General features: G+C 38.0%; 1 protein-coding gene across 1 annotated transcript in view; it reads left to right on the top strand.

Moving 5' to 3' along the window:
* The window catches only part of pcgf5b (polycomb group ring finger 5b), a 126,736-nt gene that overhangs the window by 62,577 nt on the left and 45,853 nt on the right, over positions 1-18,306 (top strand). The gene's annotated exons all lie outside the window — the stretch shown is intronic.

Raw genomic sequence — 18,306 nt, 5'->3', positions numbered from 1 at the left:
CCAGCATAGTGAAGCTGCACAGGACTTCTCTGTGCAAAACCTGAAAAATAGCTAAGCAATCTCACAACCAGCAGATCAGATAGAAGCCTTGCAGTCTTATTACATTGGTTGTGAATACTGGTGGACAGTTAAACAGTTAATGAGAACAGGAGGCTCCAGGAACATCCCCATTCTCAATGATGTTGAGGTCCGGCAGGTGAGTGCTAAATAGAAGGCTGAAGCATTCTCAGCTATGTTTAGCCATTAGTACCAAATAGATGATCTGTCTCAGCTTCCTCTTAGTACCCTCACTATCCCAGAAGCCAGTCTCCAGCCAATTCAATTTACTCTATGTGACACCAAGAAATGGTGAGAGTACTGGATATAGCAAAGGCTACAGGACCAAACAACTTCCCATTAAAGACCTGTGCTTCAGAACTAGCCGTGCCTCTAGCTAAGTTGTTCCCATACATTTACGATGCGGGCATATTCATGAAAATATAGAAAATTACATTCTGTTTACAAAAAGCAGGACAAATCCAACCACCAAATAATACCTAATCAGTCTACCCTCAGCAGAAAGTGATGGAAGCCATCATTCCATGGCAATTACTCACCAATAAACTACCCTCTGATGTCCAGTTAGGGTTTCACCAGGAATCCTTGACTCCGGACCTCGTCACAGCCTTAGTCCAAGCATGGACCAAAGGGCTGAATTCTCGAGGTGTGGTCAGAGTTACTGCCCTTGACATCAAGGCAGCAATGACCAAGTATGCCATCAGTTGTCCTAGGAAAACTGAAGTCAACTTGCATCAAAGGGAAAACACTCCATTGGTTAATATTTGCACACAGGAAGACCTAGATAACATTCAAGCATTGGCTGATAAGTGGCAAGTAACATTCCAATTGGCAAGAGAGTCTAACCATCTACACTTGATATTCAATAACATTACCCTCACTGAGTCCCCCACCATTGATATCCTAGTGGTCACCACTGACCAAAAACTCAACTAGACCAGCCACAGAAATACTGTGGTTACAAAAGCAGGTATCCTGCGATGATTAATTTACTTCCAGATGCCCCAAATAACTTTCCTGCATTAAAAGGACACCTGATAAAATAGTCTCCTCTTGTCTGGATTAGTGCAGTGCCAACAACTCTTAAGAATCTCACTGATATTCAGGGCAAAGCAACGTGCTTGATTGGGATTCCATCAACCACCTTAAACATTCATTCCCTCCACCACCAGTGCACAGTGGCTGCAGTGTGTACCATCTACCAAATGCACTGCAGATACCTGCCCAAACTACTCTACCAGCAGCTTCCAAACCCACAACCTCTATCATCATGAAGAACAAGGGCAGCAGGTGCCTGGGAACATCACTACCTGAAGGTTCCCTTCCAAGTTGCACACTTTACTGACTTAGAAATATTGTCACTGACTTTCATTATCATTGGGTCTAAATCCTGGAACTCCCCTCCCCAGTAACACAGGAGTTCCTTCACCACAGGGACTGCAGCAGTTCAAGAAAGTGGCTCACCACCAGCTTCTCAAGTCAATTAATGGCGGGCAATAAATACTGGTCTTATCAGCAAAACCCAGATCCTGAAAATGGATTAAAGTAAAAGAGGCCATCACTTTCATGACAGGCAATTTGTAATTCTGTCTGCATGTTTTTGTCACAACATTGAAGCAGATTGGTGGGTCTCTGACTAGTGATAGTGGCAATGTAACATTAGCCAATGAAGAGGAGTTAGGTCATAGAGGTGGAATTGCATTTCCATTTGCAACTTGTATCAAAAATGATTGTGCTGTACAGAATTTCGTGAGACTTCTGAAATTTCATTTGAACTTTTCTCAATAAAATGTATCTTTAATTTGCTGTTTATTGAAAAGTAGAATGATTTTTGAACTGTAGATCTCTTTGTCATATTATATACTTCCCTCATTTTTTTCAGTTCCCTTGCACTTCCAATTATTATAATATACCAAAAGTTTCCTTTTTTTGGATGGATTTTTTGTGCTAAGAACGGTTGATCTACATATTTCACCAATTCCATGGACTGGTGAAAGTGGCTTTTGGTGTACAGCCTTGGACTTATGTGGCACTGTATAAGTTAAGTTTTAGCAGTGAGTTTCTGTGGGGTCAAAACAAATAAGGCCAAACAGATCTGAACTTGCTAAAACTTTCATTATCCTGCTGAAATCACTTTGCAATCTGTTTGTGTATATTAATGTGCAAAATAATTTGCTGCATTACTGAAGCTCAAGGCAGAATGATGATATTTAAGTCAGTGGTTGTCAGCAGAATCTCTAGAGTAAATTATTGATGTTGCTCCAGCTTGCCCAACTCTCTATTCTGTGTCACGAACCAGCAACAAAAGAAACACACTAAGCATGATTCAGTGTTAAAAACTATTTTATTAATCACTACTTATGATAATACGTAAAATAAAAGTAAAAATGTTAGTATGTTAGAATTCAAAAATGTTAAACCTCGAACGTTAACCCCAAAACTAAACTCTTTGTGTGTGTGTGTGACAAAGTCCAAAACTCCCAGTTCCGGAATGGTTCTTAAAGTTCAGTTCCGCAAGCCATAAGGTGAAACCTGAGCAAGGGCTTCTTCAACAACCACCGTTGTCTGAAGATAAGATGTAGATGTAGAAAAACATAGAGAGAGTACATACGAAATCCAAATGTTCCAGGATGGAACCCAAACGACACTTCAGTGTTTACTCGGTAGTGACTTCCTCACCCCGAAAAGCATCCGAGTCGTGGTCGTCCACACACAAATACCTGTTTCCTTCTACAGGTCAGCAACAAAGTGAACTCCACTGGATTACTTCCAACTTCCATACATGGATTTCAGTGGCAAACACAGTTATTGTTTCTCATCCATCAATAGAGAACACTAGCAGGCTGGTGTCTCTCTCCCTTCTCTCTCTCTTCTTCTTCTTCTAACTTCTTCAACAACGTCATTACGTCCTTTATCTTCTATTGATGTAAGCACGCCCCACACACACATACACACACACTCTCTATCTTAAAGGGACTTTCACTGAGTCCGTAACATCTGCAATATCCATAATCTACAATAATTGGAGACTGATGGGACAGTGCTCTGCTGTTATTTAGGTTTACAAGGGAAGAAATTTATCTTGGGTGATGGCACAAAATGGGTGTTACTTATCAACCACCCATAATACCTTTAAGCCAGTATTCATTTCTATTGACATCAACATGCAACCATTGCAATATTTCCTCTTTCACCTCCAAGATAATTAATAATTTTATAAATTAAATTACAGTTCATTTTTCTAAAGTTTAGTTATAAGACATGTTTCAAAACTATTACACAAATTCACCATTACTGATTTCACAATACTTTATCCACCTCAAAATCTTTGTTTATCCTTACTGTGGTTTTAATCAAACAACTCTTTTAGAGCATTAGAGTTTAATCATTTTACTCATCATCACTAAATCATGACTAGAGTTACAAAGTAATATTATTACTTGGGAAAGACACAAAAAGATTAAGTGATAGTAACTATTTTTGATGTACTTTTATCTCTCTTATTGCAGTATGCTCTCAGTAACAAATGAAAAAGAGGTTGCAAATTGTGTCTGGATTATTGTTAACTCCAGCATCTTGGATCGTTTGGTTGTATTTGCGCTGCAGTTACCAGCCTGTGAATGGTCTGAAACTAATAGCTGCAATTCAATTTGGATTCGAGCAATATTTCTCTTACATTCCTTGACCGTCTCCAGAGTGGAACTTTAACAGTTTCATTAGGAGGAAGCACTGTGTATACTGAATGCCTCATGGAGGAAGTTGTCTGGCAAAGTTAGAAACGTTAAATGTTTATGGTGAGAGGGAAGAAAGTATCCTTATTCTCTAAATATTTAAATTAAGCACAAAGTGATCAGGGGTGCAACCTTGCTCACCAGATTTGACTCCATTTAGGATTTATACTCCATTTAGTATCAAGCAGAAACATTGTGAGACAAGCTCTCCTTTGAATCTCTCCCTACTTTTCTTTGGAGTCAGAATGATTCTGCTTTTGCTCAGCTAAGTTTATTCTTAGTGAAAACTGATACTAAACTGAGAATCTTAAGGCACCCTGATAAATTTTAAGTCTGAAATGCCAATCTTGAGAGTGATTTGCTGTTTTTCAACTCCAGTGTGTTCCAAGATCTTTGTCTTCTCTTTTAGTTGATTTCTTGCCCTTGGTGATATTGTCTTCAGGCATGAGTTGGAGATTTCCTTCATACTTTTCACAATTAGCCATTGTTGCTGAAACTCCTAGATACAAACTCAGTAATTGTTTGTAACTATAAACCAAAATTTGTGAAATGATGTAAAGGGAACTGGTTAAAATGTCCATAACTTTCCCTAGATCCTTGCTGTAATGGATGCTGGATAACTAATGCTGACAGTTGACCAGATACTCTTACCAGATTCCAGTGAATATGTACCATCACAGGCAATAGGTGTTGTTGAATATATCATAAAATTCAGAGTTTCATAATATGATGTCAATATTTATTGAAAGAAAATTCAAATTTTTATCCACAACTATCACTGAAGCCATTAGAAACAAATTTCATGGCCACATGTACATAGTTTTCAACATACTGTATTTCGTTGTCTTATTGTTATTCAGTCCCAAATACAGCATTACTTGAATATGTTAAAGTGAAATCAGGAATTGAGAACAGTAAAAGTCTGAAAACACAAAATCTATGATTATGAAATGTTTGCCTTGTTAGTTTTAACGTTATTCTGTGAAGTGGTAACATAATCAGAGAAACGGAATCAGAGTCTACCAAATAGCAATGGCTTTTACAAGTAATAAAAACAAACAGAAGATGCTGGAAATACTGGTAAGGCAGAACCTGTAGAAAGAGCAATAGTTAATAGTGAACCACTGGGGTTTGCACTGAAGTCTCAGGATTTTGTGGATTCACCATGCATCCAGGACTCACTGAGTAACAAATACCATTGCACCTGTCACAACTGCCCATCACTGAACTCTACATGATCTAGCCAGGATTCCCCAGCATTATACTATTTCTCTAAATGCTCCACAGATCCCGCATGCAATATTCATTAATGACAAATGCAGTGCAATGAATTACCATTTATTCTTCTTCTCTCCAGAGATGGTGCTGTAGCATCTCTTAGCTTTTTATAACAAGCAGAGCTTAAAAAATAACAATTTCTTTAAACAATAATGAGCATTATACTGTGGAACTACCTCATAGATCCTGGCATAGGTTTGAAGACCACAATCGAATAGGAATCCCAGGACTGCAAAATGGGGAATCAAATTGATTCTTAATAAAATATATTTTACTTTGGTTTAATTCATTTCAAAGATTGGTGAGTGATTTTATGTTTCAATAAATTTATTTTTATATGTTTTAATTTTAACTATCAGTTATTTACATCAATTTTAAATGTCAATGACTGTTAAAAACCTTAAGAATCCTGACAACTGTGACAACTTCTGTTAAAACCATTTGGGTGATTTGGGGGGCTTGGTAGGGCCTCAGCACTGCAACACCCAAGATCCAGATGCTCTAGGATCCAAAGGCACAGCAGCATTCCACTTGCATCCATGCTAGTTAAGTCCTGAATGGTGGGGCCCAATCTAGGAAGGTTCTTTCCAATGATTCAGAACAGATGAAAAATATTGCTTGTGTTTATCTTGCTGCTGTTGTTACTTGAACAGGCAAATATTTCCAGCATTTGCTGTTTATATTTTAGATGGCTAGCATCCCTAGCACTTTTGAGTAAGAAAATAACCGAGTGACCCATAGTAGAAGCTAACTTCTCCAACTCTGAAGAAATTAAATTTGTTACCCTTAGAAATTAACACTATGATTCTGTTTTTACTTCTATCTCTTCATATCATTCCAGAATCAATTAATGAATTGCTCAGGTTGAATAGATATGAATACTAAGTGGACATAATGACCTTTATCTTCTTCTCCATTATCTTCTGATATCTATTTTCCATTGTTCAGTTTTGAACTGAACACCATTTTACATGTTAGCAGTTTATACTGATAGCCAAAATGAAATCACTGATAATATATAGTCTCCTGTTAACTCCAAGTTAGTTCATTTGAACTACAGGAGACTTTGAACCTTTTGAACAAAGGAAATACTGATTCTTAATAATGGGTTATAACTCTGTACATTGCAGAAAGTAAACATATAGTTAGTACCTTGTGGAAAATGATGGAAAGTTGTGAGAAATCAAAATATAGAAAGTTACTTAAAATAACTGAAAGACTTTAGTAACTCAAGAACATGTGGTTTTGTGCTGTGATAATGTTTTATATGTGGTTATATCATGGGACCATTATGGTACTTAATGGAACTAATTTCAGTTCCTTTCTTGTAAACTGTTATTGTTTTATTACCTGATGTGGTCCAGTGTTCCAGAGAAAATGACTTAACATTGAATAATACAACTTAAAAATGAAATTTTGCACACAGTTTACTTAATATACAGGCTGGCAATGTTTTCTAAAACTAGAGCTTAAACTCCATTGTCTCTATGAAGAAATGTGCCAATGGAATGTGTTTTAGTGTATGTTAATGAAATCCTGGAACTGGCCTCCAGTTCATTGAAATCAATGGGTAATACTGGAGTGGTAATTCCAGCCATTTCTACTTCCTCCTGAGGATGGCACTGTTACTACTTTAAAAAAAACACTAATTCAAAAATGCCACTTATTCATGCTCATTGCAGAGGGCACTATAACTTTTCTCACACTGTTACAATAAACAAAAAGACACCATAATGTCAAACTGTGAACAGGAGACACTGACTGGATATATGTTTTAATTCCTTAAGAAAGTAATACCCCGAACACCTTTAGTCCATTAAAGTTCATGGATAACATGCCAATAGTAATCCATTTTTTCTTTAATTGCTCCAAAGTTCCACCTTGCAACACTTACTAATGACAAACAAAGTGTTACACGATTACCAGTTATTCTTCTTCCATCCAGAGGTGGTGCTGTAACATTTTTTAGCCTCAAACTAGAAAACATAAGCTTAAAACATAATTTCTCCAGATAATAATGAGTAAAGTCATACAAGAAGATTAACTTGTTTTAACTTATAAATGAAGTTCCTTTGTATTTTATGTGCATTTAGTGAATGAAACATTTTAAAAAATGTTTTAAATAATTTCCATTTCTGTTTCATTAATTATAATTCTTCAACAGCAGATACTGATTTTTATAATGTAATCATAGATTGTCCTTTAAACTTGTTTGGCTACTTCAGTGACTCATTAAAACATAGCTGTAGAAAGTTTTAAAGAAAATATTCAATAAAATGTCATTTTTTACACTGGTGAGGTATTAAATTGATAATGTAAACTGTTTAAATTTTAAAGTACCATTGGATAAATTTGTTACCTTGTTGCCAGTGGATGAAACCAAGGTTGTCAATTTGCTGCTTATGAAAGACATATCATTACTTTTCACTTCCACATATAGAAAATGAAAATCTACCCTTATTTCTTGTTGAACAGAAACCTGGAATGTAGACATGCAAAGACTGGTAACCATGAGAATCTCCAGCAATAGAGCTATTTTATTATGTTAGTTCTGCCAATACAAAGAAGGATTATTGACTTTAATAATGTTGTCATGTTTCATCCATGGAGCATGCTAAAGTGGGCCACATGCCTGGTGGACAAAAGAGGTTACCCCACGTTAGGTTTATGATATTACTGGTACCCATATGATTCCTAGACTTTGGGCTTTATAAAAGGCAAACCCTTACTTTTGCTGGATATGTTGGTCATTTGGGTGTTGATTGTACCCATGGCACAAGTACAGTGAGACTTCCACATCCTCAAAGGTTTATTAGCGTGGAGCTACAGGATGGAACAACATAATCTGTTGCCTTGTTCAAAGTTTCTCTCAATAAGAAAATTATAAAAAAATGCATCCACAAGACACCCATGTAGTTATTGGCTTTTCTAGATTCTTGGAGCTGTGAATATCTAAATAAATTATATCTTGTTGCATCAAAGCAAAGATTAATAAGCATTGTTGAATATAATTATTTCTCAGGCTGAGAATAAGTTGACTGGTAAAATATTGGCCTATTTCCAGATTTTAATAGAAAAGAGATAATAATAACACTTGGAGCTAAGTGCCAGCAGTAACACCTGATAGGAATGACAAATCCAAACAAAGGTTGTCGATGACCAGTGCTTGAGATTCACTTACATATTGTCCTTTACCATCAATATCCTGGCAATAATCATTGATGAGAAACTCAGCTGAACCAGCCACATAAATACTGTGGCCACAAGAACAGGTCAAATGCCTGTTATGCATCCTGACATTCCAAAGTCTTTCCATCATTTATAAGGTGCAAGTCATGATGGAATACTCACCATTTGGAAGTGCAGCTTTCACGACACCTCAGCAGCTTGGTACCCCACCCACCACCTTAAACATTCATTCTCCCCACCACCAGCGCACCGTGGCTACACTGTGTACCATCTACAAGATGCACTGGAAATAACCCTAACAAGATCTCTCAAATCCATGACCTCTACCATCAACAATGACAGGAGCAGAAATCACCTAGGAACACCACCACTTGAATGTTCTCCCACAAGTCACAAGCCATCCTAACTTGGAAATATATCACTGTTGCATCACGTAATGGAACTCCTACCCCAGCAGCACAGTGCGAGTATCTTCACCAGCATATCTGAAGTCGTCAGGGATAATTAGAAATGGGCATTAAATGTTGATCTTGTAATGATGCCCACATCCTGAAAAATGAATAAAATAGTAAAACCCCTAAATCTCGTGTCTTGTGGTTTTCTAAATAACCCAAGGCAGAATCAAAAAGAATGGTGACCTAAAAGCAAAATCAGCCTGTCAGAAAGGGACAAAGCATAAAAATATGGGATTATACTTCCTATTAGAATCATAGTGAAAAAAAAGGTAAAAAAAGTTGAAGGCCATTTATTCAAATGCAGGTAGTATTTATGACAAGACAGAATAATTAATGGCACAACAGAAAAAAATGAGTATGAGCCAAAAGTCATTTCAGAAATTTAGTTGGGAATTAAATACTCCAGAATACTTAACTTTTAGAAGTGGTAAACAAAATGAAAAAAGAGGGTTGGCCATAATAGGTCATAATAACATGGGTTAATTACCGTAGAGGCGTCTTCGCTCTGTGGGCTACTTCTCAAGTCTTTCGGTGATTGGGGACGGTGATGGGAGCAGGCAATGAAGAAAATGGAAAGAGAGGCAGCAACGACCAAAGCCCGATCTGCCATCTGGAACTACCTGTCCTGAATGCGGAAGAACTTTCAGAGCCAAGATTGGACTCATGTCTATACATAAACAATGTTGTATACATAAAAAGAAGTAATAACAAGTCCCCATTGGGAGAAGTCCATCAGTTACACCCACTAACTTTTTGGTGCCAGTGGTTTCTCTTTTGTGCAAGTGCTCCTTGTTGGTATGCTACTCTTTCACTGTTCCCATTTCAGCATAGGATTACTTTTCATTCTTCAATGTTTACACACTTGTAGCATAGTCTTTTTCCCCTTTGAATTAATTTTTTCACATTTAGAAGTCTGTCCAAATAGAAATAGTGCTGCCTTATGGGTGGAAAATAGCTGATTTATCATTGTTGTATTTGGATGATTTTTATTTGTTTAGGAACTAATTAAGAAAAAGATGTTGGCAGTTCAGACTTATTGTACCATAATTTACTTAATATTTGTTAAAAGTCTTGGATGTGGTACATAGTTCCAGCAATTTTTTACTTCTTACTTCTTGTAAAGCTGTCTCTGTTATAACTCTCTCCATTGTTGTAAGATAGTAGCTTGCAAAGAGCAACACAGTTGGAGATTTATTTTGGAAAGGATTCTGTTGATCTTGGAGCTATAAGGTACTTAACCCTCTGACAACCGTAGTAAGTCTGAGAAGGGTCTAAATGCTACAAGATTCTGAGGGGACTTGACAAGATGGATGCTCTAAGGATGTTCCTCTTTGTGATGGAAAGTGGAACCAGGAGTCATAGTTTCTGAATAAGGAGTAACCTATTCAAGGTTAAGAATTTCTTGTATCTGACGGTCAGGGATCTTTGTGATTCTCTTCCCAAGAGAGCTGGAGAAGCTGGGCTGAGTCATTAAATATATTAAAGCCTGAGATGTATTTTTAGACTATAGAGGAATCAGGCAGAAAAGTAGAGTTGAGGCTCCAATCTTATTTGATTGCATAGTGGGCTCGAGGAACCATATGGCCTTTTCCTGCTCCCATTTCCCATTTTCTTATGTAGTCTGTCTTGTTTTTTTAGAACATGGAACATTACAGCACAGTACAGGCCATTTGGCCCACGATGTTGTGCTGACATTTTATCCTGCTCTAAGATCTATCTAACCCTTTCCTCCCTCATAGCCCTCCATTTTTCTATCATTCATGTGGCTATCTATGAGTCTCTTAAATGTCCCTTATGAATCTGCCCCCACAACCTCTGCCGGCAGTGCGTTTCACCCACTCACCACTCTCTGTGTAGAAAACTTATCTCTGACATCCCCCTTATACCTTCCTCCAATCAACTTAAAATTATGCCCCCTTGTGTTAGCCATTTTCACCCTGGGAAAAGGGTCTTTGACTGTCCACTCAATGTATGCCTCTTATCATCTCATACACCTCTATCAAGTCACCTCTCATCCTCCTTCGATCCAAAGAGAAAAGCCCTAGCTCACTCAATTTATCCTCATAAGACATGTTCTCTAATCCAGGCAACATCTTGATAAATCTCCTCTGCACCCTCTCTAAAGCTTCCACATCCTTCCTATAATGAGGTGACCAGAACTGAACACAATACTCCAAGTGTGGTCTAACCAGAGTTCTATGGAGCTGCAACATTTTCTTGCAGCTCTTGAACTCAATACCTCGACTAGTGAAGGCCAACACACTATATGCCTTTTTAACAACCCTATCGACCTGCGTGGCAACCTTGAGGGGTCTATGGATGTGGATCCCAAGATCCCTCTGTTCCTCCACACTGCTAAGAGTCCTGCCACTAACCTTGTATTCTGCCTTCAGATTTGATCTTCCAAAGTGTATCACTTCATACTTTTCTGGGTTAAACTCCATCTGCCACTTCTCAGCCCAGCTCTGCATCCTATCATTGTCCTGTTGTAATCTACAACAACCTTCTACACTATCCATAACACCACCAACCTTCGTGTCATCAGCAAACTTAGTAATCCACCCTTCCACATCCTCATCCAAATCATTTATAAAAATCACAAAGAGCAGGGGTCCCAAAACAGATCCCTGCGGAACATCACTGGTCGCCGACCTCCAGGCAGAATATGTTCCATCTACCACCACCCTCCGTCTTCTATGGGCGAGCCAATTCTGAATCCACACAGCCAAGTTTCCCTGGATCCCATGTCTCCTGACTTTCTGAATGAGCCTTCCACGAGGATCCTTATCAAATGCCTTACTAAAATCCATGTACACCACATCCACTACTCTACCTTCATCAATGTGCTTTGTCACATCAAGTAATCTGCTGACCATGATAAAGAAAAGCAATTACTGAAGGTACATCATATTCATATACATTTTTACTCAAGGAGTTTCTTTCATTCTTGCTGGTACAGAAGGAAATTAAGTTTTCAGCAGATCAGGCCCCTGCCACGATCAGAACTAATTCAGTGCATAGCTTTTCTGTACTGAAACAATTATTCCACTTCTTTGATAAGGGATCTGTTTCTGTTCAATTTGACTAAATGGATACAGGATTATCACCATATGCTACATACTGCGCAGCTTTGAAATACAAAGAAGATGTCGATAAGTAAATGACAGAGGATGGTCACAGATATGAAGGTCCCAGTGGAAGGATGGATAGGATAGGCTGCCTTCTGAAAGATAGTAAATGTTCATGTGGATTCTAGAGCAAAAAAAAATCATCAAAATTTGGGATTTTTGACCATCTTATAGAAAAGACTAAAAGAAATTAGAATTAAAAAGTTTATTTTCATTGATTGTAATGTGTTTGGGGTTTTGAATAGTTCTTTGTAAATGCAATTACTTTCTGTTTAAGTTAAAATGAGTAGATAGCAGTCTGGAGGCCTCTTTACAACCATTTACTGTAAACCACGAAGATAAGTGGGTTTATATATTTATGAGCCAGGCACTGGCATGTGTTCAAGAATGACTGGGGCAATAGTTAATAATTTGTCTTGTTTCAGATTTCCTACAAACGCTCTCACCTTATTATCATCGGGACAACCATATACATTTGACTCAGGTTGATGTATACATTAATAAACTCTTCAGGCAGAACATGATAGCTAGATGATATACCTACATGCAAATAATAATAAAGGTGGAATAACCACCCCACTTTCTCTGACTAAAGTAATGAAAGGAATAAATAACAATGTCACTATTTAAGATCCTGAGGCATGGTCTGCTGAAAAAAAAGAAATGCTGAAGTAGTCTATTGTAAAACTACTACCAATTGGTCAATTTAAATTAAAGCAGACTAAAACTAATTGGACTAAATAGGCCCAGTCTTGCCTATCTTCCCACATGAACTTGGTCCGGATGTAGAGGGCTAATCAGGAAGCATCCCCAGTAGCGTATGGCAAGGCATCAATGTTGAGTAGACTTTAGACAGCATAGCATTGACCCCGATACAGAAGTGCCTCTGACAGCTTGGGGGGGGAACAGGAGGCAGAACTTTTCCTTGTGTCAAAGATGTTTATTGTTTATTGACTACAGCTCCACCTTCAATACTATAATTCCAAAGAAACTCATCAACAAACTCTGAGACCTGGGACACAACACCTCCCTTTGCAACTGGATCCTTGACTTCTTGACCAACAGACCGCAGTCAGTGAGGATAGGCAGCAACATCTCTGCCACAATTATTCTCAACACTGGTACCCCATAAGGCTGCGTCCTCAACCCTCTACTCTACTCCCTATACACTCATGATTGCGTGGCCAGATTTTGCTCTAACTCCATCTACAAGCTTGCAGATGATACCGCTGTAGTGGGCTGTATCTCAAGTAATGACGAGTCAGAGTACAGGAAGGAGATAGAGAGCTTAGTAACATGGTGTCATGACAACAACCTTCCCCTCAATGTCAGCAAAATAAAAGAGCTGGTCATTGATTTCAGGAAGGGGGGGCAGTGCACATGAACCTGTCTACATCAATAGCCTGTTCTGGTCCAACCACGTAGGAGGCACGGCCAAGAAAGCTCACCAGCTCCTCTATTTCCTCAGGAGGCTAAAGAAATTTGGCATGTGCCTTTCGACCCTCACCAATTTTTATTGATGCACCATAGAAAGCATCCTATCCGGATACATCACGGCTTGGTATGGCAACTGCTCTGCCTGTGACCGCAGGAAACTGCAGAGAGTTGTGGACACAGTTCAGCATATCATGGAAACCAGCCTCCCCTCCATGCGCTCCGTCTATACTTCTTGCTGCCTTGGTGAAGCAACCCACATAATCAAAGACCCCACCCACCCCAGACATTCTCTCTTCTCCCCTCTCCTATTGGGTATAAGATATAAAAGCCTGAAAGCACGTACCGCCAGGGTCAAGGACAGCTTCTATCCTGCAGTTATAAGACTATTAAATGGTTCCCTAGTATGATAAGATGGACTCTTGACCTCACAATCTACCTCGTTATGACTTTGCAACTTATTGTCTACCCACACTGCACTTTCTCTGTAGCTGTTACACTTTATTCTGCATTCCTGTTATTTTACCTTGTCCTACCTCAATACACTGTATGATGAATTGATCTGTATGAACGGTATGCAAGACAAGTTTGTCACTGTACCTCAGTACATGAGACAATAATAAACCAATTCCAATTCCAATGTTAAGGCTTGTAACAGTTTGTAAATATTTGATACTTAGAGATATTTAAAAACTATTTTACAATAGCTCAAAATAATTAAACCTTAATGCAAAAGTAAGATTAAAATACACTAAAATAATAAAAACAATTAAAACCTGATGGTAAGTAAAATGTCAGAAACAATATTTTTTTCCTCCTAATTTCTAAGCATGGCATCTCCATTAAAATAAGTGGGAACCCTGATTGTATGCCATGTCTGATCTGATGTCTGATCAGAGAAATCGATTCCCCAGCATGACTGGCCTGCATTGTTAAGTTTCACGTGGAATCTAGCGATGGAGCAGAGTGACAGATGTGCTAGCATCTGTCATTTAGCCCACCCAAGAATTACTATGGCTCCACAAAGTCCAGAAAGGGCTGAATGCTGTTTTGTTTCCTTTAAAGCTACTGGCCACAGCCAGCTTAAGTCTGCACATTGACACCTTACTTATTGGGAAATGACTGTGTAATATATTACTCTTCCTAAATAGAAGGAAGGTTTGTAATTAGAGGAAGTGAGTTTCAATTGTAACTGCTTCTTTGTTTGCGTACTTGATATCTGTAAAGTAAAGCAGCTTAATGATTAATATTGAAACCATATCTCATATTTAGGGTCTTTTAGCTGAAAGGATAAAGTATAAGTGAGCTTATATGTGAAAGACAACATTAAGTTCAGAACACATGAAGTAATTTGTTATACAAAAGCAAACTACTGTAGATGCTAGGAATCCAAAATAACAGAAAGTAAGTGCTAGTAATATCCAGAAGGCTTGGCAGATTTATGAAGTGGAAACACTTCTGATTGTAAATTGTGGCGACTACTTGCAAGGATGACTAAGGTTGCAAGGAGGCTGATCTAAGGTTAACTTCAAACTTGTAGCAATGACTCAGAATGAAGACTAGCGTTGGGCACTATCCTGCAATGAGTAAATCTAAAACTTTAAATTTTTAAAATGCATAATAACTTAATGTATTTTAATCATTTTTGAATATGTCTTAATTTAGGTCCATAGTAAAATAGTCATTCAGTAATTTTAGTCTGTATGGTAAAAATAGGACATGGCATTCTTTAACTGGACTGACACTGAAAGTTCAAATTTCTGATGTTCATTAGTATTGCCGAAGATGTAACTTGCAGTCCTCAGCTACACCAGGCAAAGAGAGAAAAACTAAAAAAAATTAGACTAAGAGATGCAGCCTGCTAATAAAAATTATCAGTACTCTGTTTAAACTTTATTGAATAAAGCTCAACCTGCAAAGACAGTCCCCAGAAATGAAACCTGTCAACTTTACGAACACAGATATTAATTTTGTTTATATCTGTACTCTCGTGTAAGCCTATCTTTGTTCTATTAATGTCATTGCATCCTTCACTCGAACGCTACCACATGAGTAAACTTAATGGAAGCATGTGGTAAGCTGTAGTCATGGGTTAGCATTGTTTCATAAAGAATCTATCGTCTCCATTATTTTGATTGACCCTTGTACATACTCATATTAAATAGCACGCTGAATATGCAGCGCCACTCTAAGCAAAGATTATGTGTACTTTAAGTGACAAATCATTTAAAATGAAAGTGAAACGTAGACAGTTAGAAAAGTTGTTCAGTTAATCCTGATGCTCCAAATGACTAAAGATTGACATCCATTCCTCCACCACCTTTGAAGTGTAACAAATTATGCATCCCCTATTTTAATCTCTTCTCTAGGTCTGACATATAACAGTTAATTTTAGATTTGCTCATGATGGATCTACCACTACTGAGCTTGAATATTAGTTTGTTTAAAGAAAACAGACCAATGCAGTTAACCACAGAATTACTTCCTGAACCAGAATGAATTAGTACATTTGGATTCTCCATATTTGCCCAATTATATTTGGGGTCACAAAAAGTGGTAATCAGACCCAATCACTTTTTTCCCTTTTTTGACTCTCGGTTCTTAAACAAAAAGAAAATGCTGCAAAATGTTGGAAAACTCAATGGGTTGGGCAGCATCTGTAGAGAGAAAATTAGAAATAACATTTCAAGTCAATTGCCTTTCATCAGAACTGTTCTCTAACCTGTTTCCCTCTTCACACTAGCATTCTGTCCACCCCTCGCCCAGCTCAATCTTCTCCCACTCCCCAAGCCAGAGGAATGAACATATATTTTGAAAATAAAATTTGCAAGGGAATTGGCAGTGGAATGAGATTTAATGAATATCTTGTTACAAACTAGGTTGAAAGGCCTATTCTTCAAAATTCTGCGTAGAAAAAGCAAAACTACCTTTGTACTTTACTCTGGGTCTTAAAAAGTGGAGAGAAGTGAAAAAGCAACTAGTGTTTGAAATTCCTGTTTCTACTATTCAACCTAGAAATCGGATAGATTACTGTATTTTTTGATGCACAAAAAGATGGCTTAACCCAGGATAAACTTCCATGTGCATTTCACCTGAGCGTGACTGATATATTTCTGGTTTGAGATGCACATCTAATGTCATTGGTTGTGTATTGCACATTTCCTCCCTTATTAAGTTGGAGTTTTAGGGTGCAACCTACTACCATTGTTGAATAGTCATGGTACAGATAGGAGCACATTGTGCTACTTTGTTGCACTAATGTCTATTTCAAGGTGCATGCTGCTGATGTTAAGAGACTTGGCTACTGAATTCAGACTGACCGAAGGCTGCTTAAATATCTTTTGAAGTTCAGAATTAGCGTACTCGTGATGGGTACCTCAGTGATGACTGTTGGTTGCAATCCATTATTAGAGATGTCAGAATGGTAGTATGGTTTGCGGACATTGAATCATGAGGCAAAGGCATACTCATGTTTGAAAAGACTTTACTCACAGAGTCTCAATAGACACCACATCCTACCTAGACATCTCTGAAGAAAAATGTTTTTATGGGCTTAGATTTTCCAAGCCTGCTATTACTGAGGTATGTGAAATTCTGCAGGAAGATCTTTGTTCACACTCTGACGCCTGGACTGCTGTCTTCATGGAAATCAAGGTTGCTTCAATTTTCAACATCCTTACCATAGGATCTTTCCAAACAGCCACAGCACACCTCTGGAGCAACAAAGAAAATGCTGGTGGAACTCAGTGGGTCAGGCAGCAACTGTGGAGGAAATGGACAGTCGACATTTCAGGTCGAGACCCTTCATCTGGACTGAAAGGTAGAGGGGAGGTAGCCAGCAAATTGTGAGACAGCATGCCTCTGCCCTGTTTCATAATTTGCTGCTCACTGCTGCATCAAAGAGGTCACTCAGGCATGCAGAGATGAATTAATGTGCTTTGACTTAAGAAAGGAGCAAGTGGCATTTCAGGCACTGGGATTAGTCAATGTTACTGGCTTCTTACAAGTATGGGCAGCTGTTGACTGCCCTCAGGAGCTTGTGAGGACTCCCACTAATAACCTGGTTCTTTTCCTGAACAGGAAATGTTTCCATTCCATCAAAGTTCAGATAGCTGCAGATCATCAGAAGGTTATCCTGATGACGAGTGCCATGTTTCATACTTGATTCATTCATCCTCATGAAGACTGAACTGCTGGATATTCCTTGTGGCCAGCACGGCCTGGAGGAATGGATCCTGAATGAAAAGGGCTACCTTCTACTTTCCTGGCTCCGCACATCAATTCATAGCTCAGCACAGCTGCTGAGCATCACTTCAGTGATAAAACTACAAAAATATCTTTATATAATGAAATTTGTCTTCTGAAAATGAGATTCTAGTGTCCAATTTTTTTAAATTTTGTACCAGATAAAAATCAATTAGAATTAAGTGTGAATGGAAGTGACTGAATGAGGTGGGAAAAACAATACAAGCTGACAAAATTAGTCAAATAGTTTTAGTTAACTCACTTGTTTTTGCCGACAGTTTCAGCTGTGCAGCATTAACACTGAGGTAATAAAGCTACTGTTGGAATAAAGAATAGCTGTTGCAGTAAGGTCAGGATTTATTTCAGTTTTACTGTGTATGAGATGAAAACTTAAAAGTGGACAACTTATGGAGAATGGAATTTCTCAGTAATTGCTGGCAGGCTGTGGGGTTTCACACCCAAAATTCATTAAGTAACAGTTTCAAAGATCATGAGGAAAAATTACTAGGGTAGTTGATGAACGTTGATAATAATACCAGCAATTATGCTGTGCAATGTGCTTAGATGAAAAGGGTTTGTCTGAAGTTTTACGAGACACGTATTACAATTTCACACAAATGATGTAAGTACTGATATTACCACACTTTGCCTATGATGCATTTTGCTGTAATACTCGGGGTTGCATAAATGAAAGAATTGCATCTTCACTTTAATTTTGCATGTACTGCGTCAAACCAATTACATTTCATCTTTAGTTACAAGTTATAATTGCAAATATCATTAGTTGAA

Source organism: Pristis pectinata, chromosome 12 (assembly GCF_009764475.1).
Source record: "Pristis pectinata isolate sPriPec2 chromosome 12, sPriPec2.1.pri, whole genome shotgun sequence".
In the NCBI taxonomy this organism is placed as follows: Eukaryota; Metazoa; Chordata; class Chondrichthyes; order Rhinopristiformes; family Pristidae; genus Pristis; species Pristis pectinata.
The sequence above is the reverse complement of the archived record's forward strand: the minus strand, read 5'-3'. Positions and strand labels throughout refer to the sequence as shown.